Here is a 25486-nt window from a genome sequence, read left to right as displayed (position 1 = left end):
ATTATTACAATTTCTTTAAATTATGGTTGTTTAGTAAGTTTTTTTTCCCACATTTTATAAAGTATATTATTCAATAGAAGCAAAATATTTGAAATAGAAATTTAGCTATATGACAGTTAAATAATTAATTTACCGTTTTGCTTTTTCATGGTATGATGATTTGTATCAGAAATAAATTACAAAATGAAAAAAACAATTTCAACCATTTTATTTTATCATTTTTGCATTTCCATTGAAGGCAAAAATAATGTATCAATCAAGAAAAACAACTTCATTCTAGTTTTGAATATTACGTACAAGAAAAAATTTATTTAAGAACGATTTGTTTGAGATTTTTTTGTTCCAAGTTAGAGCTGTTAAATTACGTGGAATTAATAATGACAAAGAACAAAGAATGAAAAAATGAGTACAATTATTAATAATGATACAAAAAAACTTATTATTAAGTCAAGTACTTTTTAAATTTATTGCAATATCATTTGTATTTATTTTACAAATGAAAATGCAATACATTAAAAATACTTGTTATGCAATTTTGAAAAGGGGAAAAATTTACTTTTAAACAAAACTCCACAAAAATAATAAATGAATTAATATTGTGATAAAATAAGTAATAATAATAGAATATTCATTCCTGGGGATCTTTCTCAAACCAAGTAAAGTCAAGAAAAAGTAATCGTCGTTCTACCTCAAGAAAAAGTAAGTCTATCAACCGCTTTGTAGGGAGTACATATATATTTCATTCAAGCCTGGGAGCAGCGTCTCTGTGAATGAAGCGTGCAAAAAAAAAAAAAAAAAAAAAAATAAGAGCGCAGCGTTAGCTTTTTAACAAAAGTAGAATATTAATTAGTCAGTCAATACACATTTTTGAAGGTAGGAAGATGTATTTTGAGGCTGTGGATTATGTTACTTGTTTCTTTAAGCATTTGAACAGAGTGAATACTACCATTATTTTTTCTCACAAGACAACTATTTATCCAACATCATTTATTTAAAACAAATGTGGAGATTTTATGTACATATTATATTGTTGTTTATGGCGTGAAATTTATATAATATTTATTTAATAATTCACTTCAAAGAGGGAATTCTATGAATAATATTTATACATTAAAAAAAAAAGTTGTGAAATTTGAAAAACTGGAAGAAAATAGGAAAAAAAACCAAAGCTTATCAACATAGAATATTTAAAAATCGTCCTCAATATGAAGCAAATTGTTTTTTTTAAGAAAAGTAAGAAATCTTATTTTATATATTTATATCCTACAAATAAAATGATTTTTTTTACCTCTTACTCAAGCCCTCTCCCCTTCTTTAGAGAGAGGAGGGAAATATACCCGTGAGAGGAATTCGGAGCGGAGATTGGTTGGTACATTCAATGAACCTTTGAGTGAGAGAGAGAAGAAAAGAGGGAGAAATATAACATTAAGTGTTTATAATAAAATGAAAAAGTTAGAAAAAGTGAATTAAATTATATAACTATTATTTGAATGAATGTCACGTCTACATAAAAAACAATTGACGTTTTCACAACATTTTAAAAGTGTTTGATAAGTTAATTAGTTTGGTTACATATTTATATATTTTTAATAGAAGTGTACTTTTAAAGTACTATTGTACATTGTCATATTTGAGTGTTTATACTCCTTTAATCAAGTTGTAGACCAGGGGATTCCAATCGGGGGTATGCAAGAAATTACATATGTATTCAATACAACTCTTAGTTATATTATTTAAAAAAATATATATATTGTGTTTTTTTACATCAAAAATGCTACTCGGTGATGAATAGGTTGCAAATTACTGTTTGTGGAGTAACACTTAAAAAGTAACTACTGGCATTTGCACAAGTTTAAGACCATCTCTGATATTTCATCTAATTCAATAATAATCGTGCTCTTGGCGTGTATAAAGGCGAATTATAAAAGTATGATACGTGTCATGTTCCACTGGGTCTAGTGAGTGTGTTTGTCAACCTGTTGCCCATTTACGGATGTAGCAAGACAGCTGCCATCAGTAATTTTGATAAATTTGGGATTTATAGAGACAAAAAGAGAACAGGGTGCCGAAGGAAAACGTTCTGGAAATATAATGTCGTGATGAAGATGACTGTTTCAAGATCTCCTACTTTTTCCTACAAAAAAAAAAATACTATCAACACTTACTTTGCACACTTTAATTATCAAAATTAGACTGATTTTTGTAAAGGAACAAATGGAAAATCTTGACACAGTCAATTTCATCATGGGGTTATTTCTCGTGAACGTGTTTGTATGAATCCCAAATTTTGAAAAATTACTGATGGGAGTATGAACAGCTGTCTTTCTACATCACACTTGTATGGCAATTTCGCTCTAAGGTAGCTTTTTATCCCATTTTTGAAGAATATAAATTACAGATAATATGCAAGCAAAACCATCTCCTGCCAGTGTCATTGGGCAACAAGTTAACAAACACACACGCTAGACTAAATGAAACATAACACATACTTTACTTTTATAATACGCGTTCATACACGTCAAGAAAACGATTATTATTGAATTAGGTGAAATATCTGAGGAGGTTGGTCTTTAATTTTTGCAAATGATTCTATTTCTAGTTTTTGTTATCAATAAAAATTTTCCAAAAATAATTACGAATTTCACTCCGAAAAATTAAAAGACAAAATTTCAATAATTATTACAATTTTTAACTTTGGAGAAAACATTTTATGTATTTTACTGTACATGATTTTTTTGAAATATTGAAATTTTGCTAAATATTTTCAAATTTGCTAATGAGCAAAAATGATTGATTATTTCGTCAGTCCTGAATATTTGTCAATAACAAAAGTTCAATCTATATAACTCTAAGTAAATTTGTAATTTCCATAATACAAGTATTTAAAGAATTTTGATTAATAAATTATAATTTGTATACATATAGTTTTTTAGTTCTGACATCCTTAGAATATTTTAGCATTTTTTTTGTATTTGATGTGAGTAGTTTGATCTGTTAAAATTCAAATTTTATAGATATAATACATATTGTTAAAGTATTTTTATATATTTAAGTTTGATCTGGGTGTAAAAACTAAAAAAAAAAGGGAATTGTATTTGTATTGAAAGTGCCTTGTACAAGAATAAAGTCCTATAGTAATAAATATTTTCTGCCAAAATATCGGTCCATGATGATGATGATTCTACTTGTAGAATTGACGTCATTTCAATTTTATTATGTGTGTCGGTTGGCAACTACTAAAGAATACAATACAATTTTATTCCGCACCATAAAGATTACACTTATGATAAAAATAATATTTTTTAGTTTCATGTATATATCTATACATTTTTCTATATGTTCCTTTAATGAATCAGATGGAGTTGCACTGATTAAGTATGACTAAACATAATCGTATTACATTTACTCCGTCTGACCCAGGAGTCTTCTTTAAAGTCCATATTTGTGTATATACATAATGTATATTTGTTTCTGTAAGAACGACTGGGACGTGAACCTACGCACATTAAGTTCAAGAGAATGATTTCTCCCGAGCGCGATGGCCTTTGATCTATGTCGTTCCATATATATTTTGAAAATAAATGTTGGCCAAGTCCCGAGTAATAATTTGCGTTTAAAGTATGCGAGTATACATTTTTGTGAGTTATTTTTGTTGCTTAATAAAACTCCAATACTTCTTTAAGTAAGTATTATTTATGTATCTAAAGATACATCAATAATTATTTAAAGACTATTCACAATAAGTTTTACATGAAAAAATGGATCATCAAAAATTATATACGAAATACAAAATGTATATCATTTTATGTCCAGTTCATAGTTATTTTTTTGTTAAAGTAAATCAAAATCTAAAGTTAGACAAGTCCTGAAATGAAGCAAAAAAAAAAAGAATACTTTTTCTTAAATGCATTATCTGACATGGGATTTACATAATAAATGCAAAATTTCTATTGTTAATGATATGTAATAATTCTATTGTCCTAGATCACATTCTTTTTTTACAATCCAAGAAATGTAGATCATTTCATTTATTTAAATTATTTACAAACTATATTAAACAAATAATTTCATTAAATATTTATGTAACTATATTAATAAAATTATTCAAATATCGCTATATATATATTCAAAAATAACTCTTTTACAATTTTTATTTTAATCCATTAATTAATTTTAATTCAATAATAAATCTTTTCAAAATGGATACTCAAATGTTTTGTGTAAGTTTGCCAACAGATAAATATTTTCTATGGAAGTGATATTCGGAGGCTGACTAGGACTAAACCTAAATTTGCTTCTTTTTGAGTCATTTTGTTTTTACCATGAAGATAATTTTTGGGTTGTTGTCGTGTTCAAAGTCAATTACAAAATCTATTTTTAGTTTCCTACCCTGAGGGAAAGAGATTGTTGCCCAAATCTTCCCGTGATTCATACTCCGTTCGATCCAATGAAATCATCATTTTTCTATTGCAAATCCAAGTCATATTGTTTCTACCCCCATGCTTGACAGTGAAAATGGTGTTCTAAGGTTCAACTCAGCATTTTTTTCCTCAAAACACTTTTTTTTTTTTTGTAAATATAATACATATGTCTTAGTTTTAAAATAAAGATAACATTAAGTTTATAAACCGTTTTATTCTTTATCAATGGACAAACATTTAAAATCGGAAAGAAATCCAATACTTCTTTTATCTACTGTATATTAAAGGACTGTTTGATCCCACTTAATAAATGTTATGTGAATAATTATTGTTTTATTATTTTTTAATAATACAAATAATATTGCATTTTTTGATATCTTTAAATGTTGTTTCTATTTCAATTCCAATAAAATATAAATGAAAACAATGTCCTGCTTTTTTCAATACTATAGACTCTACACTACTATTATTTAAGTATGTAACCCTTTATTTATCTGATATGGTGTGAAATTTTGACGTCCATAACAGCATAACAAACTAGTTTTTTATGCTCCAAGACATCAAAATCACCGATATTTTGTTACAAAAGATACATTTTACAGACCTGCATAAAATGTAACGTAAAATACAACATAAATTGATTTCCAATATCAAGTCAAAATGACTTAGGTATTTAAGACAGAAAAAAATATGGGGCTCTGGAGGTAGGAGAAGAAAAAGAGACCTATATTGTGTCTAGTGCGTTAGAGTTACAAATGTTAAAAATCTTCTCAATCCACTCAGCCTTTTTGGAGTCCGTGGATAGCATAATATAAAAGTTTGACAAACAGACATAAGTCTATATACAAATATATAAAAGAAAAGATGTATAGTATTTGACACTAATGGAATATAAACAGAAATATTATTGATACCTTTATCAACAGACGAAGCAAATAAGTTTCATATCAACAGTAATAAGTTACACTCCTTTCTTTAGTAAAAGAAAATACCATAAAATAAGCAATTCACTTTTAATTATGAGTAGTTGTTTTTTGACCATTTTTTCGTTTGTCCTTAAAATGTCAAAGTAAACATCCATAAATGAATATGCAATGGATAACGTTGTGTTAAAGTTTCCATGATATATTGAACATTTTGTAGCTTTTATAACATAATTTTTCGTGATTACTACTTGAAATATTCTCATAATTTATGAAGGCTGAATTTAAATGTTAAATCTATACGGTTCAACAAAGTTTTTTTCCAGAAAGTAAAACTTACTTTCCTACAATAGATATTCATATTCTATTCAATATAGTTTCCATAAATAAAATAGTGTAATATAAAATTTTTCTTTATTAAATTAGTATATTGCATTAATTTATATTTAAAAAAAAATATATATAGATATAGTAGTATCAACATTTACATATCTTAGCTAGTAAAAGCAGATATTTATTTAAATCTTAACTAAAACATTAGAAAGCAATTTAATATTCGACAATGTCTATATTTATCGATTTTGAAAGTCGAAATAAAATTTATCTACTTGTTTTGATGATATAACTACTTTAACACAATGTTTACATTTTTTATATTGCCTCAAAAATAAAAGTTTGAGTTGTAATACTTATAAAAAAAATTTAAATTTTTGAATTGTCTTCACCATTAAAAAGATAGTACTGCATTGTAACTAAATTATCTACAAATTTCAATATGAAATATTCAGAAATGAATATTTTAATAAGATGTTTATATGTATTTTCATGATAAATAATTTACTTTTCTAAAAAAGTAATATTATATATAAAATACAATGAAGTAAAATGTAGTTTATTAAAAATAAGTTTTATAGAACTAGACGTAAGCTGAAATAAATATTTATTATTTTACTACATGTAGTTTTATGAATCGAATAAAAAAAAAAGATAATATCAATGCAAAGGCAGTACTTGAACTGTCTGGGTATGCATAAATCTTAAAACTTCTTTATATCTTATATTAGTAGAATGTTCAAAATAGCGATAAAAGACGTTGTTTCGCCAACATAAAATTTGAATTAATTTTGTAAAAATATTTACAATTTTTATAACATTTTTTCCCCATTTATTTATTTATTTTTGCTTTTTCTTTGTATTTTGGAGAATGGACAAATAATTTTTTTTTGAATTGTTCCATCAAAAACAATTATTCAAATTATTATTTGTGTTAACTTAGGATATTTTGTATCAAACCATTTTTTTAGTTAAAAAAAAAATATTCTAATTTGTTTCTCATTTATTTACCTCCCTTGCTTAAGGATGGTTTTCGGAAATTTGGAATGAAATATGAAAAATTAAAAAATCATCATTAGTCATTATTAAAATGAGCTTTCAAAATTATGTTATGAATAAATTTGGAAAATCATTTTGTCCCCGAAAAATATCAAAGGCTTTAACGGATTTTTTTATCTCCTTTTTATTTGTATACTCATTCTTTTTAAAGATGTTTATTTTGAACTCAAATTACTTCTGATTAGTTAGTTAAAAACATTCTTGGTATTACTTATAGCTTCCCCAAAATTTCATAGCTCTCTTAGTCTTAGAAGTCATATGTATAATATATATATCCTGGAACTAAAAACAGGATGGTTTTTTTTACAATGCAAGTCTCTCTGATCATAACATCATCCACCTCGGAAAATTTAATAAAGACATCATCAAACATAGTTTTTAATAAAGATCGGATTTTTTCATGAATTATGTACCTTATAATTTTGTCAGGAAAGTAAAGCTAACTTGACGCATTTTGTACTTAATTTTTGTTTATTTGACATTTTTTTAAATTTTATTTTTTAATTGTTTTTTTGACTTTCAAGTTCTTTTTAAAATCTTTTAATATATATATACCTAGGATTCATTACTTTTAATAGCTGCAATATTTAATAAGTTGACCGTTAAAGGATTCAACTATCACTGTTGGTAGAAAAAAAAATCAGTGATCAATTCTTTACTTCAAAAACTTTATGTATTTAATTACAAATATCTAATCAATGTATCGTTAAACAAAAAGAAAACTGTCTTACTTTTGAACTTTTAATATTGAAAACGTATTGCATCATCGAAAAAGTGATAAAATTTTGGGTTCTGTTAAAAATTTAAATCTGATTTTAGAGTTGTTATATTTAATTTTTTATGTATATTTTTAAATAAATATTAATAAAACCAATACGTCAATGACTTAGAATTAGAAAATTGTAAACAATAACTCAAATATCTTAATTAAAAAAAAAAAAATGATGATCTTGAGTAATTTTTATATATATAAAAAATAAAAACATCTTTGATCCTAGAAATAAACAAATAATTAAAATTTTAAGTATCAGAAAATTATGATCATGAAGCCACCATGTTAACATTACAGAGCTAATTACAAATAAATTGTTAGCCTTTTTGTATTGGATTTTTCATTAGACATAGTCCAATATATTATATAATTCTGTCTGAGATAAGTTTGCATTTAACCGATTCCAACTAAACATGAACTACCGTAATGAAAACCCGATTTGCAAGAAAAACGTACCCGCTATGATAATAAATGTAATATTGATTCGATATAATAATTTATTAAAATATTACTTAGAAGATGGATTGGCAATGTAGGGATGTACATATTTTTCCGTTTTGTCTGCATTCCTAGAGGCATTAAAATTTGTAGAGATGAATAGTCATACTGGAGAATAACTTTCTTTATATAAAAAAGATTCCGCATTCTCAAGCCTTTCAGCCTTCATTGTGGACATAATGTAATCAGGCACACATGAACGGGAGACTATCATACATGAAGGGATTTCCTAAAACTAACCTATTACTAATAGATTATTTGCTCTTCTAGTACCTAAAAATGAATATTTAATTATAAATATTTTTGTATATGTATCAAGTATCAACTAAGTACTTGCTCACAAAATTCACTTTCTTGTTTTCAAATGTGCTCAAAAATCTAAAAAATTTACAAAATTGGCAAATTTAATTTTCAGTTAATCTATAGAGATAGTTGATAATTTAGTCTAAAGAGACTATTTGGAAAGAGGCGTCATATATATCAATCAAGAATGTTTTTTGTTATCTCTAATTCTGATTCGTCTAAAATTCCGTATATGCGCTTTTTCATGTCTTGCACCATTGTTATCATGTCTTTTGAATAAGATTAATATAATGTAATTTAATACACGTCAATGGTTTGGACAGGATTATTTATTTTTCTTTAGAATGAACCAGAAGCATAAACTATTAATTAAAAACATAGTTCTTAGTAATTTAATCATAAATATTCTCTAAAAAAGTATAAAAATTATTTTAAAAACAAAAATACGTAATCCTAATCATCTATATTTTTTTAATTGAAGTTAAGTGGATCTTGAACATAATGCATATACATAGTTTTTGTTTACTTTTTATTCCAACCGTCTTGTCTCATTATTCATTTTTAGTCTCTTTAGGTTTGTCAAAGGGGGATTTCACCAGGAAGATAAAAAAGAAAGAAGGATAAGTTTTATTAGTATTCAATGATTAGTCTGTTGTGAGCTACGGCCTCCTTAGAACCACTATTGGTAAACTCACCTAGTAGATTATTTACGTACAAAAATAATATTTTGATTTTGCATTATATAAACAATCGAAGTCTACTTTGATGTACATATTGTTAATATTACTTATCAACTTATTACTAATTAACATCTTTTTCAACAATAGTGGGTCCATATATAATATCCATAATAAAAATGATCTATGCCGTCACATATTTTTAATAACTTCTTGTAATAACCTGTTTGATCTACTTAGATATTTTCTATGAGTATAATACCTATACGGTATTGATATTATATTGCAATACATTATGATATCAATATATTTTGACAGCTCTAATATAAACAGATAAAAATATGAGCACACAATGTCCTAATACAGGTCCAAAAGTTATGTTAAATAATAGGGAATAAAGTAATTGATGGAGGCATTTAACCTTCAAGGGTGTCCACAGGATTTACTTTTAGGTAGGGGGGGTGGGGGTTAGTTTTTGAAATTTCATAAATTAAACGATATACAAAAATTTTAAAAATCTATGGTTATTCTTAGAAAATTTAATTTTTTGCGAAAAAATTTCAAAAACTAAATTTCAAATATTAAATTTTCTAGTATAAAGCAAAATTCAGGAATTTTGAGCCCTCCCCCTGCGGACACCCCTGATCTTTGGAACAAAGGTTGTTGTTACTTATATTGTATCTAGCAACCAAGAAACAGAAAAACTCGTATTGTCCGTCTAGGGAATAATTATTCCATCATTGTTGGGATTATTTCACTCTCTTTAAAAAACGAATTAAAAGTCAAAATATCATTGTTGAACGCACTGATCAAGGGAAAATAAAGAAAAACCTTGACAGCTAACGAACAAACACAAGTTATTTTTATGTTAGTGTGGTTAAAACAATATATGTTTATTCATAAATACAATTAATCTAATAATATACTATATCTGTAAATATTTTTCTATGCAAATTAAATATATTATTCATTTGAAAGGTATAACCTGCAAAATTTTGACGTACTGTCTAGTCCCGTCCTAATTTTAAATACGATCATTAGACCATCATTAAGAATAGGGACAACGTATTCACATATCTGAAAAATCCTTAGGCCCAGTTGTATCAACTCAGACTGAAATAAAAGTGAAATTAATTGAAATAAGTTTTGTATATGTGTAGTAAAACAAAGTCTTACCAACCAATTTTATTGGTATATCAAACTTCTTTAATACAAAGCAAACAATTCTTTGGCGGATAGATAGGGATATGCAAGAAGCGTAATGCAATATCAGCAATGAGCTAGTATTCTTGCACTATGTTTTTACAGTTAAATGTATCCCTGTGTTATTCAGCCAATAATTGACTCTTGTTTGTACAGTTATTTTTTTTATATTCGATTTTAAATTGCTAAAGTTTATTGCTCCACATTTGAACAATACTGTAATTGTTGATAAATAATTTTCTGCATTGCTTATAAAAAGTAGTTAACACCTAAGGTAGGAATCAAATATTGTGTGTCAATCTATGAGATTCTTTAGTTAATGTATGAATTTAATATAATGTGCAACGTATGCTGATATCCATGAATTACTTTTCAAAAGCTCGGGATATTTCAGCTAGATCTATGCTATTGATGAATATTAAAATGTTGCAGGATATGGTATTAGTTAAAATCATTCATTGTAGGAAGCACTATAAAATTCGGCACGTTTTTCAAGGGTCGACAACAGAGATGAGAAAGAAAGAGATGTGGACCGATTTTAAGTCCGATAGTAATTACATTTGTACAAGTTTGTATTCATGCACACTCAAAAAGTTATAACTTCTCTGGTAATGAAAAATACAGCAATACTATTATGGAGCATATAATTTAAGCATTTTATTTTAAGTGCAAAATTATTATGTAGATATGTATTCAATTAAATATATATAATGTCATGTACAAAGTATGTACGCAAGTTTTTGTCATTTTTTGCACTCTCCTATGTTCGCATTCTGTACACATAATGTGACTATCTTATTATAGTGCGTGTTTGTAACTTAATCCCCCCCCCTCTCTTACATGCGGTACATACTATGTAGAAAGCCCTTAATTACTTAAACAACATTGTTGTATTGATTTTTTTAAATTTAATAACAATGGCTTATAAATTATTAAAAATTGTGCTTGTTGTTAGTCGTCCAATATCACTTTTAAACTTTGAATGCAGCAAAAAGAAAAAATTGATTTATTAACTAGAGATAGGTCAATAATAATTGAACCTTTAAGAGAGGTTGAACTTTTTCTGGTTTTTAGTAAAATGTTATAATTTATATGTAAATATTTGTTAGTGATACATTGAACTCATCAAATAATTACAGTAAGCTACACAAATGTATGTATTATTGACAGTCATTTACATTTTTCTCATGTTTACTTTTAGCTTATTTATTTACCATATAAAAATCACCGAAACTTTTTCTTTGTTAACATTTTTTTGAAAAAATGTTAAAGAAAATGTAAATGTAACTAATGTAGAAAATGTAAAAATTGAATCTAGGTAACTGTTTGAACTTGTTATATATAAAAGCAATTTTTTCACTTCATTGATTTATAAGACACCCCTCAAAAACTAGGTTGTTGTGGGATACGAATGGTTAATATATTTAACAAAGTTTCGATGGCCTTAAATGGTACATGAATAATGAATATTGTGTTTGAATTTATGAAACATAAAGTTACTTTTTCTACTTAATCAATTAAAAGACCTCATTTCATAAATTATGTTACTGTGAAAGACAAATTAATAGCTATATATTTAATTTTGATAGCTTTCAATGATATTTTCTATAGACTTTTTTAAATTTCTTACAAAAGTGTAAAAATGCTGATATTATTGTACTTTATGAATATCTGTTATTATAAAGGAAATGCACAATAAAGCAAAATGGTTAAGAAAATTAATACATTATATAATTCAATTGTTTGGAGTACAAAAAATAGATGTGTGATGAGCTAATGTATTATCTAACTCACGAATCAAGAAAAAGATTAAAACAAATATATTTAAATGGTAAAAATTTATAACTTTGCTGTTATTTCTATTATTTTCTAATATAATCAAAAAATGAACCCAATAGATCACTAGACCTTCATTCATAAATTGAATTGACTTTCTGGATAGAAATTATCCAAATATTTTTGAAAATATAACTTCAAAATTGAAAATTTGTATATTAAAACTACATTTGAAAAAAAGGATATAACTCTTGTAGGAAATTCGACCGCTTGATCAAGAATTTGGTAATTTCTTAAAGTTTTTTATTAATCTTGTATTGGTTTTATAGTTTAAAGCAGCAGATCTCTGATTTTAAATAAGATTTTTAATTTTGAAAGAATGTATTAACAAATTTCAGATGATTTAAAAAAACAAAAAACGAATCCCCTTCTCAACTCAAGTATTAAGGGACCAAAGTTTGATTACCACTATTTTTACACAATTCAACCTAATGCATGTGATTAAGAATGCCATTTTTATTGGCACATTTTTACTATGAATATTCGACATATGAATTAACAAAGAAATAAACCCAATTATACAATGTAGTTATATTATTCCTACACTCAATATTTAATTTGATTTTGTCACATGATGAAAAATCTTAATTTATGATTATATTATTTGAAAAATTGAAAAAAAAGAACACACGCTGAAGTTTATTATAGCTTGATAAATATTGATTTGTATTATTATTACACTCTCTTTTGCGACACTTCTAAATACGTATATTTTGTTGGACAGAAGAGAGCACCAATTTCAACAACCTAAATATTACATTACTTTGAGTTTCTGGGCAATAAGAAACAAGGAACGGATAAGGATGAACTTTTTTGGATCAAAGAGCCATATTATTTATCATAAGTATTTCGTATGGATGAAAACTTGAAATAAAAATATTTTCTATCAGACAATATTTCTTAAACTTTTTCATTCCTCTCTCAATCCATAAATAAACATATTTTGCTTCCAAATGTCACTTGTTTCCAAAAATTACCTATAAGATGGTCAATATTTGGTTTTTCCCTCGCTAAGTATAATTGGCTTTACAGTGATATAAAATAGTATTTTCAAGGTAATTTGAACATTAAATTATTTTAATTTTTCTATTTTAAAAGTATGTTAGTCGAATTTTGGATATAACATAAAAAATGAGTAGTAACATAATAATGTTATAATACTCGTAAGTTTGTACTTTTTTAAAGATATAATATTTAATTAAACAAATAAGTTGTGTTCAAATAATTACATATAACATAATTATATTCAAAAATATTTGTTGTTAATTTTAGGGTTAAATGTTATTTATCAATTTTGTATTCAGTGAGAGATTAATGCTTAAAGTCAAAAAGTAGTTATGAAGCAAATGTCTACTCATATCATATTGGTGTAAAAAAAACTTGATGTATACCAAAATAATAATTTTAAAAAAATAATAAAAATGGAAGGGAAAAATTGCTTGTTGCCGTTCAATTCCATGATAATCACATTATTAGAGTCATCTTTTAAAATAATTATATTACTATGTCATGCATAAAGCTTTTTTTCCTCTTCAAAATTATACCTTCCCTAAACGAGGCTTATGAAAATTTGTCTAATACAGGACATTTTTTGATTTTTCAAGTTTTCAGTCGAAATAGCTAAATGACCAACGAAAGAATTTGCAATCGTCATGATCAAATTTTATAATGCCTTCAATTCTATTCATAAGTCGTGAACTCATAATGAAGCTGATCCTAAACAATAATTCTTCTCCTAACTTCTTATATATAGAAAGATGTGTTCATAGAAAATAGACAATAAAATCTCATAATTAATTTGGTTTATGTTATTAATTCACACAATTTTCATGGTTTCCTAAAATTTTACATTCCCCCCTCCCTATACAAATTCAAATTAAGGATATAAATAACACTCTTGGATTGAGATGGTATTTTTATCATTGATTTTAACTTGATAAAGATGAAAATGATCTCTCAAACTCAATTTTCCTGATTTTGTGGCCTACAGAGATCTACATTTTGTAAATATCTGGAAATATGGATCCGAAAAGTATAATCAGGATTTTGTATTTATTTAGATCCTTCTAGGCAAAAAATAAAATGAATATAATCAGACGCTATAAATCATGTTTTTTGAGTTAAGTCCAGTTTAAAAAAATCATTTCAATCCAAGGGCAAAACTGTTTGACTATTTTATATCTCTTTGTTTCATCTAAAAAAAGCAAAGAAAGTAACAGCGAGTCAATGATTAAAGCTGAATTATAATCTTAATGATAATAAATATATTCATAGGCAATTATATTACGAAAAATATATTAGAATAATCACACAATTAATTCAAAGTCTTAAAAATATTGATTCAAGTCGTAATCAGATCGTAAGCCTCTAGCCCAAATACCAACATTCGTTATATAGTAGCAAAGTTGTAGATTGAAAAAAAAGAACCATTGTTGGTATATAGTCTTTTATTCAAAATGACAAAAATATATTTGTTATTTTTTATCATATGTTTATGAGATAAAAGATTTTGGATAGTTGAAAAAGAAATCTAACTTCTTTTTTTTAGTTAGTGATTTTTCAAAAATATCAGTATTTAAGATTTATTATTCAAAACCATTCATTTATGTAATAACCGTATTACAAGGAAAAACATGGAAATTGAGAAAATGCAAATGTGTTTAAGACTTTTAATTACAATAGTACATCAAATTAAGGATATAAAATAGGTTTTACGAGTATTGTATGTAACTATTATTAGCAAGTAGTATTTATTAGTATCTATAAATTCTTTCAAATAAAGTATGCATTCAATATTATTAATCTTGATAATTATTCAATTGTTTATGGCTATAATATAATATCAACAGTAGATTGGTTTTAATGTATCATTTAAATTATATATAATATTCGTTACTGATGTGTAAACCCACTAAAACTTCATCCTTAGTGATTTGATTTTGTCCAAAATTGTAAAAATTATTGCAATACTTGGATATTTTAATAAATGCTCCAAGGGTAAAGCTGCCATTTGAGGAACTGACTCCAAATGACCAATTATGTTACATCGAGGAAAGTCATTTCTTATTCCAAAATTAATTTGTGAACAAGTTTTAACATTGAAGTACATTCTATAATTAATATTAGCTACCTAGTCAGACGCAATTTATTACTACAGAATTGATAATCTTACAATTTCAGTTTATTAAGATATTAGTTTGGCTATTTGTCACGCATTTTCACTTTTTTAAATGTTTGTTTTAATATTTTACAAATTAAAATAGTTATAAAAGCTTTTATTGCTTAAACTTATAGACTCTTAACCTTTTTATAAAGTGCAACCCTTTAGAGATGATTCATTATCAAAAGTGTAAAAAATAAGTTCCAGAATGCAAGAGTGACTCTTTGTAGTTAGAGATTGAACATGCTTTTATATTATTAATTACTATTATCATTTTTATTTAATTCTTCATTTTGCAACAAATCAAGTTTAAGAAAAATGACAATAGGTGGAGGTACTCTATTCCTATTTAGATTAACATTTATAAATGTAAACTGTTGAAAGTAACATCATTTACCATTGTTAAAAGGTCTGAAGTAAAAGTTATTTTACGCTTCACACTCTCCCTATAAATATATTTTGCCCATATCCATTAATCTTTTTTATGAAAAGTAATATCTAATACTCATATAATGCAATATCGTTTATACAATTACATATTTTCTGTGAAACTAATTGGTGGGATACACTTTACATATGTATACCTACCTATTAGTGTTATTATAAAATAAATATTTTTCTACAGGCTCAAGTACCAAAATTTATATAAGTTTTCTTTTATATATTTTATAGACTAACTAAAATATAAGGACATTAGAAAGAGCACTTGTTCTCCGCCTATGTTCATTTTTCCAAGATTAAATTGTTTACTATATGAAGCATTTTTTTTTAACCTATATAAACACAACAATATGAGGTATGTACCTCCATATATTTTAAAGTTATGGCCACTCATGTATATTTAAGGTTGTGTGATAGTTTAACCTTGTCCTTTGACCTGAACTTGTTAAAGTTTTATGGCCTCTTCTGCGACCATACACAATATTTGTAAAAGTAAGATAAAAATTGATAATTAACTTTTGAGATAATCCTGGTGACCAACAGACAAACAATATATAACATAAAAAAGGCAAACACTTAACATCCATTCAAATTCGTTGGCAGAGATAAATATGCTCGTAAGTACAATTTAATTTATTGTGTGGAGAAAGGAGAAGGCGTTTGCTCAAAAATTTGTTGACGATACAAAAAACAAACAAACAATGTTTTCTAAAGAACCATCTTCTAGCTTTTAAATTCGAAGAGTAACGTTATCAGCTGTAGAATTTTGTATAACGTATTGTCAATGCAAGTACCGTTTTCAATATCATTTTTAACCATTTATTATCTTCCTATAGGTGTTTATACATCCCGGAGACGAAATTATCGTTAATAAATGTACAAGTATCTTGTATGTATCATTTTTTCGCTAAATATTTTTTTGTAAATGATTAAATTATTTTATAATTTCTGTTTTTTTTTCTTTTGGATGGTACTTCATTTGTATTGGATTTAATTATCGAGTTTTCTAATAATTTTTGTATGATATATTTATATACCCAAAGATAAATATGAAAAAAACAAACAATGTTTATTCTGTGAATAACTTTTTTGATAATAATGTATTTGAAGGGAAGCAACTGAGAGTAAATGTTTCAGTACCCCGGTACCACTAAAGTACCGGACTACTGAACAACACTACTGCCTATCTAAAGTAATCTATGTTTGTATTATATAATAAATTACATGTTCAATCATTGCATTTCCAATAATCAATGACTTATTAAAAATAACTGATCAGTTCCAATTTACTGGCTATGCAGTGTATTAATAATTTAACAAAGAGTACACATTTGAATGCTTGACATGGTGACATAATGTGTGATATTCCTTATCTTGATAATATGAATTTTAATATATTTTTAGAAAATATACTTTTATAACCATATACCCAAAAGAAAAGTTTTCTTTTCATTTCAAAATGTCTAACATCTTAATATAAAATATGTTTTCATTTATTTTGTAAATACAGATGAAATAATGTGTACTTTTATAAAAGATTATTTTCTTATGACTGGATATGTGTTAACCCATTCTAACCTCTGCAATAAAATATATCTGTGCACTACATATTATAAAGTGTGTATCAAAAAGTCCATATATTTAGAATTGACAAAATTATGAAAAGTTATTTATATAATGATTCAAGAATACGATATGGAAAAAAATAACTCATCCTATTTACGCTGAATGTGTTAGTCGATATCGGCTTGGATCTCTAGAGAAATATAAATATCCATGTACTGTGTCCCAACGTTTTTGTTTTGGAGTATGTATGTGCTAGATGAATGCTTCAAGAACAATGTTATGTTTTTCTTGGATAATTTATAAGGTCCTTCAAGTTTGAGACTCAAATATATACTATGATGTTGTATATTTATGTATGTTATTTGAATAAATACATATCATTATTCCGTCTATTTAGATATATGTGTGTGATTCTGGATGATCTTGTGAGATAATAATAAAATGCACAACTTTAAATAGACCATGCTAGAGTAAGGTTAATTATTTTTACTCTGCAAGATCATTAGGGCTGCATATAGGACATAAAATCGATCAATAACATACCTTGAAAAACGTCCGATATTATTATTTTATTATCACTAGACTGGAGATTTTTGAGCATTTTTTTTGTGCCAAACTGAGCAAAAAGAAGCACTTTTTTATAAAATGAGTACCGAAAGTTTCCAGTTTGAGCAATTTGTATATTAAAAAATATAGGTATTAGTAGATCTTATAATTATTATAATTTATTGATAAAGTTTTTAATATTATATCGGCAAATCAATATTTCAGAAATGATGTGTCTCCATTAATATTTGCATTTGATCATTAAATTTAGTTTTCAATATACCGAAAGACCATTAAATATTTACATCAGTAGTTGGAGCAAATTCGAAATTGGCGAGATTTTCAACAACTCATTATTATCAACACCAACAACAACGTCTAACCTTTTGCATATAAATGGAATATCAGGATTTTTACTAATGAATTAATATTTTTTTCTCTGAAATTATTTAGGCTTCATAAAGTATATTCAGAGAATCATAAAAGAATATTCCTTCTATATCCAGATTTGTAACAGTTTCCAGTAGAAATGACAAATTAGCTTTGATAAAAGACTTATGGCTTTCAAGGACTGGATCTTCAAGAATTTGCTGTCAACTTTCAATATTGAGGGCGTCTTTTTAATTCAATTCAATATCTATAGAAATAAGTTGTGAAGTATAGAGGACCCTTAACCTATAAGCCCTTACAGATTCAAGTTAAATTGCTCAACATACAATCAGAGTTAGGAATTCTGTTTGTGTAAAAGTATTCCTCATTTGATGCAAGATTCAAGGGGGATTATTCAACAGTAATTTGGACCAACTCCCCTAATTAGCTGTTGTTGGAATCTGACATCTTCACATAATTACATGAGATCATATCATGCCATCATACACCCGACTGCATCGTATACATAGTTTTCTCTCCCAAATGGGAGACGTTTCCCCCCGCCCCAATGTTTTCCCTCTTAATAGTCAAGTGGATATTCCCTCCAAAAATTTATACAAAGCTAGACTAGATAAATGAGCTTTTTTTACACAAAAAAGAGCAAAATGAGAGATTTTTCTAGAGAATGTCAAAGTGAGTGATTGTTTTTTTACGATTGAGCGATCGCTCCCAAATCTTAAGTGTATTTATTATTTAAATTAATTTTTGTGGTAATATTTTATCATTAAATATTAAAATTAAAGCATCAACACAATTTTACCAGATGAATGCATTCAGTAAAAGCACAAGTCTCTGTCATTGGCAATAATAATTTGTTTTTCTTAGTAACAGTATTTAAAATTTATTTAAGTATGGAATGTTAAGAACTCTGAGGTAGACGGATGAATTTAGGGTGGAATTGGACGGGACATTGAATTTTTGGACTGATACATCTTAAATAATAATGTTCTATCATGCAGTGTTACAATAAAAACTTATATCTGTTAGCGTGAGACAATTACCGAAAAAATCATATATTTTTACGAATAATGCTTTATATTTTTGTTTGTGTATATATATCCTTTGAACAACGCCGTACAATTTAATTGAAATAAATTAATATCTTAGAAGAAGCAAAGAGCCTTCCAATTATACAAAAGTCACACAAACAAAAGAAATGTCTTTTTTTTTTTTTTTTAAATGTACATCATTTTTTTTTGCGTAAATAAATGAGTTAAAGTATTGGGAAAATATTCATACCACTTTTAGCAAAGACATGTCACTACTTACTTCATTCCCTTTGCACAATCATTTAGGTGGAGATTTTAAAAACGTTTCTAGTTAAAACACAAAAAAGATGTTTTTTATCATTTTCCTCTTAAATATAATCGGCTTTGTGCTATAGGTAAATATTTCCATATGTGTTCATTATTTCCACATACACACACTATCATAAAATAATCATTTTGTTTAGATAAATTTGGGGCACTACCCATATATATGTATGTACAATATGGTAGGTGTAAATACAAATTGATTTCAGTGGTGGTGGGGGGTTGAATAAAGATAAGAAAGATCTTATAAAAAGTTGTTGCAATACGTGTTCAAAACACACTTACTCCCACAAACTCTATTGATGTTATCCAACCTTGCACATTACTAACTTCAATATCATTTATTTCATATTCAACATGATATTTATTTATTATCGGTTAAGAGCAAAAAATAACTAAGATACTTACTACATATAGTATGTATAGGAAATGGTAAAGTACCATTTTAATATGAAGTTAAAATGGAGGAAACTATAAAATAAATTCAAAACAAATAAATATTGACAGTAGGATAGTATATGTTAAAAAAAAATTCTAAAACATTTTTAAGGCCTGAATAGTTTGTTAGGGTCTATAATATTTTTCCCATTTTTGAATAATTATCTTGTACGCCTTAGGAAATTTTAATTTGCAAGCCACTGGTCCAAAAGTCAAGTTTTGTAATTCAAATTCTTATTGGAAGGAATTTTTTTTGACAATTTTCTGAAGTACTAATAAATTTATTAGAATTTTGTCTTTTCTTAAAACTCATGTCACACATTTTTTGTAAACAGGCCCCAGATGATCTGTTTTAAAATAACTTTAACAAAATGTACATTGTACATTTTCTAGAGGATAAATCGAATTTTTATAAACTGGAATTCTGACTTGAACAGTATATTGCATATTGACATATTTTTTTTAGCGGACCTAGATAGGAAAACAACAATTTTTTTGCCAAAATTCATTTTTATTCATAGATATTATCTCCTTTTAGAACAATACAATCATTCCAACGTTTCTCTTGTTTTTCGATTTCATGGGTGTTGAACGATTTATCAATACCTTCAAAATATGTTTCAGTTTGACAATCACTTCCTCATCTGAGTCAAATCTCTTCCCACGTGCATCTTTTTAAGTTCTGCTAAGAGCCAGTAGTCGCTGGGGACCAGATCTGCAGCTGTGGGTGGGTGCGGTAGCGATTTGAACCCCAATTCGACCAATTTAGCAGCTGTTTTTATTTATTTGCGACACAGTGCATTATCATGGTTCCAAGTAGTCAATGAATAAAATTCCATCCGAATATAAAAATACAGAAGGCAAGACCTTCCCAGTCGATGTTTGAGTCTTAGAACGGCTTTCTCTGTCCAAACACCCTTCAGTAGACTGCTGTTTTGATTATGGAGTGAAGTGGTGAATCCATGTTTCATCTATTGGGATGTACCGACACAAAAAATACTTCTTATTTTGCGTGAACCTCTCCAAATAGCTCCTTGAATCATCTTCTTGTTGTTGTTTTTGCCTTTGTTTGAGCAAACGCGGCACCCATTCGGAAAATAGCTTTTTCATACCCAAATGTTCGTGTATGATGGTGTAAACAATATCTTTTGATAACTTCAGAGTGACAGCTATCTCTTGAAACTTCACTTTGATTGATTTTCAGGATTATTTTTTAATGTTTTCCGGAATAACCGTCTTATTTGGTAGACCAGGGAGTTCAGCATCTTCGGTGTCCGTATGACCACGTTTGAAATCGGTCAACCAACGTTTGATGGTTGTTTTCGATGTGACAGAGTTCGGATAACATTTTTCAAGACAAGCTTGGCTTGAACCGTGTTTTTTCCCATCAAAAAGCAATGATAAATCAACGCCCAAAATTGCAAAAAGTCAATTTAATTCCAGAATTAATTGTAAATTATGCCTGACTTTAGTTAGTTTTCAATCTTAATTACATATGAAAAAAGGTTTGGTCACTGTAACAATGAAATGATTAAAAAAGATACAAAGTCAAATACAGGGCCCAATGTTTGAATAGCACGCCTTTGTCTTACTTATTATATTTCGATTTTTATTCTTTTTGAATTATTTTAAACAATTGTCTAAAGAAAATGTAAACAAAAAATTAAAAAAATCAACTAAGAAAAAAGTATCATAACCAAAAGTATGTAGCTAGAATTATGGAGCTATCTATGCGTGGAAAATCACCATCAGTGATATCTAAAGTACTGGCATTTAACTGATCTACTTTATATATGGAGGCTTACAAAATTAAAGGCCCCATTGAAGACAAAAGAGGGAAGATGCCCATCCATTTACTTTGACAGTGAATTTGACAGCAGCCAGACCACCATGGGCTGCTTGGTGAATCAAGATGTCAATCTTTTTGTGTACAAAAGAACTCCTTGTCAGGTTTTTAAGACTTTGGTTCGAGGTAAGCCTATGACTCATTGCAAAATCCTCATCGACAAGCTGGAAAAGCAAGGCTCTAGGCCTCCCCACAGCCCGGACTGTTTCTTTCTAGACTGGGTATACTTTGATATCTTAAGAGAAAACTTTCGGGAGTCTGATACATTATAAAGGATCAACTGAAGGTACCCATCATCACTTCTTGAGCAACATAGAGTCCAACTATGTAAATAACTGCAGTGCAAAGTTCCTCACTATGATGGAACTGGTCAATAAGACAAAAAACGGATATATTGATTAAGAATATCAATACGGTGTCTTTTGATTGTACTTATGAATTCTATTCTCCAAATTTTATGAAAGTTTTTGAAATATAACAATTTCTATAATTTTCAGTATGTTTTGCATTCTAAACGGAGGATTCTGTACGTCAAAGAATCATTTTTAGTGAATATTCTGTCAAACCTCATGTATTGCCGTGTTGTTGTTTTTTAACGAAATATACACATACATTCCGAAAAAAAGTTTCCTTTCTAAAAAATGATAATTAACTGATACTCCCTCTTATTCTTATATCAAAGTTTCTTAAATGTTAATTTTTCTATTATTCTACAGTTGGTTGACTTAAAAATACTGAAAATAAAGTAATGGAGATGTATACTAGTATTTAAAAACAAGACATCTACTAGTCATTTTTGGCATGTCTCGTTTCCTTTTTTTTCATCAGCTATATCGATTTGAGTTACAAATGACTTTAATATCCAACGTGTTATAATTGGATGTAACTTTAAGTTCTTAAATTAAATATATTTATGTATTTCATCAAATTAATCAGCATATCAAACACTGTCAAAAGAAGTGAATGCATCTCATGAAGAAAACATACATATTTAAAATTCAAAAATTGGCTGCTGATGAGCCTATCGTCCAAGGAAAGTTATAGGGGCTCTTATATAAATTTTATTTAGGCCTTAAACTTCCTTAGTTATTTTGTCATAAATTAACTTGGTGTAAGACAAAACGATCATTAATTCACAGGAATAAAATTGTGATTCATGTAAGGCACAACAAGTTTTATTGACCTTTCATTTCTATACAACTTTAATAAATAACAGATTTTGGACAATGATATACTATTTGGTCAAATTTCAATAATTAAGTTATCACTACTGTGTTTATATTTAGCTTATTTAAAAAAATATAAGAAATATGATGTATAATAATTTGAAAAATCCTATATTGACTAGTTAAAACATAAATTTTTTACATTTTATTTTGCTTTCCATTAACAATTTTGAAATGTCCAGATATGACATTTTTATTTTAAAGTAGTGAAATATATATTTATCTTTTTTTTATATCTTTAAAATATATATTAAATATTTTGCTATTGGATACTTCAAAAATATTTTTACTAAACATAAATTATTACTTTGGACTAAAACCTTTATATATCGTTTTCTTTCCTATTGGAGGACAAAACAAGTCTAATTCACAACATAATAATTAATGGACTGTAATTTTATATTATGAAAGCTGACTTAGGTGTACATATTATGAAAATTACTTATTGGATCAAAGTAGAAATATGTAAAAATCTCAGCCTCCCTCCTCTCACCAACTCATTACAAAATCTTTTTGGATAAGTAAATTGATAAAAAAATCACAAATGAAGAGCTGTACACTCCAAACAAACATTCAATTGCACACACTGAAGCTGTCGAAAGAGAAGTTAAAAATTTGAAGGAAGCACCGTCAAAATATAACAACAACTTGACAAGAGAGGGATATATGTATCCAAAACGTGCATCCAGAGAAAGTCCAGAAAAATTATGGCTGTCAAAACATGAAGTTGATCGTTTTTAGAAAAATAATGATGAATATATTAACAAAACAAAGAATCGTTTATTTAAATATTGTTATATATATTATATATGAATATAATATGTATCTATATGTTATGGTAATTAAAGAAACTGCAAAACAATGTGTCACTTACACAAATTGTCTACTGCTACTCATTGTATTGGGAAAAACTTACGAATCATATGTTTAATTCTATTGATTTTCACTAACAGGTCTGTCTTGAAGGGTGGTTTTACAGCTAGTAGGATCTAAAATAAAGATGAAATGGAGAGATCCTACATTTTATATAAGATACGGGGATTACTTTATAAAATGATAAAAATATTTTTTGTTTGATTACTTTCAATCCTCTATTAGACTGGATTATGTGCGTTAATCATATAAATAATTATATTTTAATAGAATTTTCTGATAAATATGAGTAGCAATAACCCATAAAAATGTACATAATATTTTTGTATTGAATGTTTTTGTTATAATGAATTTCATTATTTTAGTATAGAAAAATTCAATCAAGTGTTAGTGGCAAAAATAACTACTTTTTAGAACAGATATTTTGCATGCTATTTTTCAACCATACGTATCAACTTTTTATCAGCAGCCATTTGTCATTTTACAAAAAAGTGGTTTTACATCCAAAACTACAAACCCAATTACATATACTTCTTTGTTATAAGTATCAGTAAGTTAATTGAATACTTTTTCCACGTTTATATTTTATACCTCTAAATTCATAATCTAAAATACTAGTCGGAGAAGAGAATATTACATTTTGTAGTCATTAATGAAGAGATTATTTCTAAATCCATAAATTATTATATAAAAATGTATTTTCCTGCTTTCCCTATATCTCCCTTTTTTCATATTCATTTTTGGAGTGTATACATAATCAGAACACCTGAAAAGATTCTTTCATACATCTATGAATAATTTTTAAATGTGTTAAGAGCTATGGATAAATTACCGTGCTTAGTAAATTGGATATATAAGGCATATGTTTAATTAAGATTTTACATAAAAGGGGGAAAAAATATGATACACTTATGATATTAGAAGGATATTTTAGGATAAACACTCGAGGGAAGTAATGAGCTTTCAAAAGTATTACAAACATAAAAACAATTTCTCATTAAAATTACAATATCTTAGACTCTTGCTTCATGTCTCTCATTTATAATGACACACTGTTTTAATCATTTGTTTACATATATAGTAGTGATTTACTTACAATAGACTACTATTCATTACTTGATGATGAATAACACGTAAACTAAATCAAGTTGTAGAGAAAAACATGGAAACTTTGGTCATAATTAAGGTTTTATGTTTACTATTTTAGTAAAACACTTGTACAATTGAGATCCTTTCGCTTATCAGGATATTAAATTGAAATATATATAGCACATTGTTATGTACTATAGACATACTTCATATATTGTGTGTCAACAATAAAACAATTTTAAACAAAAGTTAAAAGTAAAGTGTTCCTAATTTATTTTTTTACCTCATATATTCTTGAACCCCAATATTTCATAAGTTTATTTCACATTTATCACATGTTTGTATTTAAATTACTAGAATGAGTTAAGATACTAAAGAACATTAAATATACTTTAAAAAATGTATTCAAGTAATAAAACTTACTTAGGTCCCAATTTGTTCTTTCAAATTATATCTATTTAGAATATCAACGATAATTTATCACTATAAAAAAAAGGGAATATAATCCATAATTTAAAAGAAAGAAATTGATCG

General features: G+C 26.9%; 1 protein-coding gene across 2 annotated transcripts in view; it reads left to right on the top strand.

The window, feature by feature from the left end:
* Nucleotides 1-849: 849 nt before the first annotated feature.
* The window catches only part of LOC121129820 (probable G-protein coupled receptor No9), a 63470-nt gene continuing 38833 nt past the window's right edge, over nucleotides 850-25486 (top strand). The window contains exons 1-3 of one of the 2 annotated variants that reach the window (XR_005868523.2): nucleotides 856-1233; nucleotides 1301-1451; nucleotides 4382-4628. The gene's annotated coding sequence lies outside the window, so the exon portion shown is untranslated. Of the gene's footprint in view, nucleotides 1234-1300; nucleotides 1452-4381; nucleotides 4629-25486 lie in introns of those variants that run through there. The other variant, XM_071893361.1, reaches the window with a different exon arrangement.

Source organism: Lepeophtheirus salmonis, chromosome 14 (assembly GCF_016086655.4).
Source record: "Lepeophtheirus salmonis chromosome 14, UVic_Lsal_1.4, whole genome shotgun sequence".
NCBI lineage: Eukaryota > Metazoa > Arthropoda > Copepoda > Siphonostomatoida > Caligidae > Lepeophtheirus > Lepeophtheirus salmonis.
Note: the sequence above shows the minus strand (reverse complement) of the source record. Positions and strands in the feature narration are given on the sequence as shown.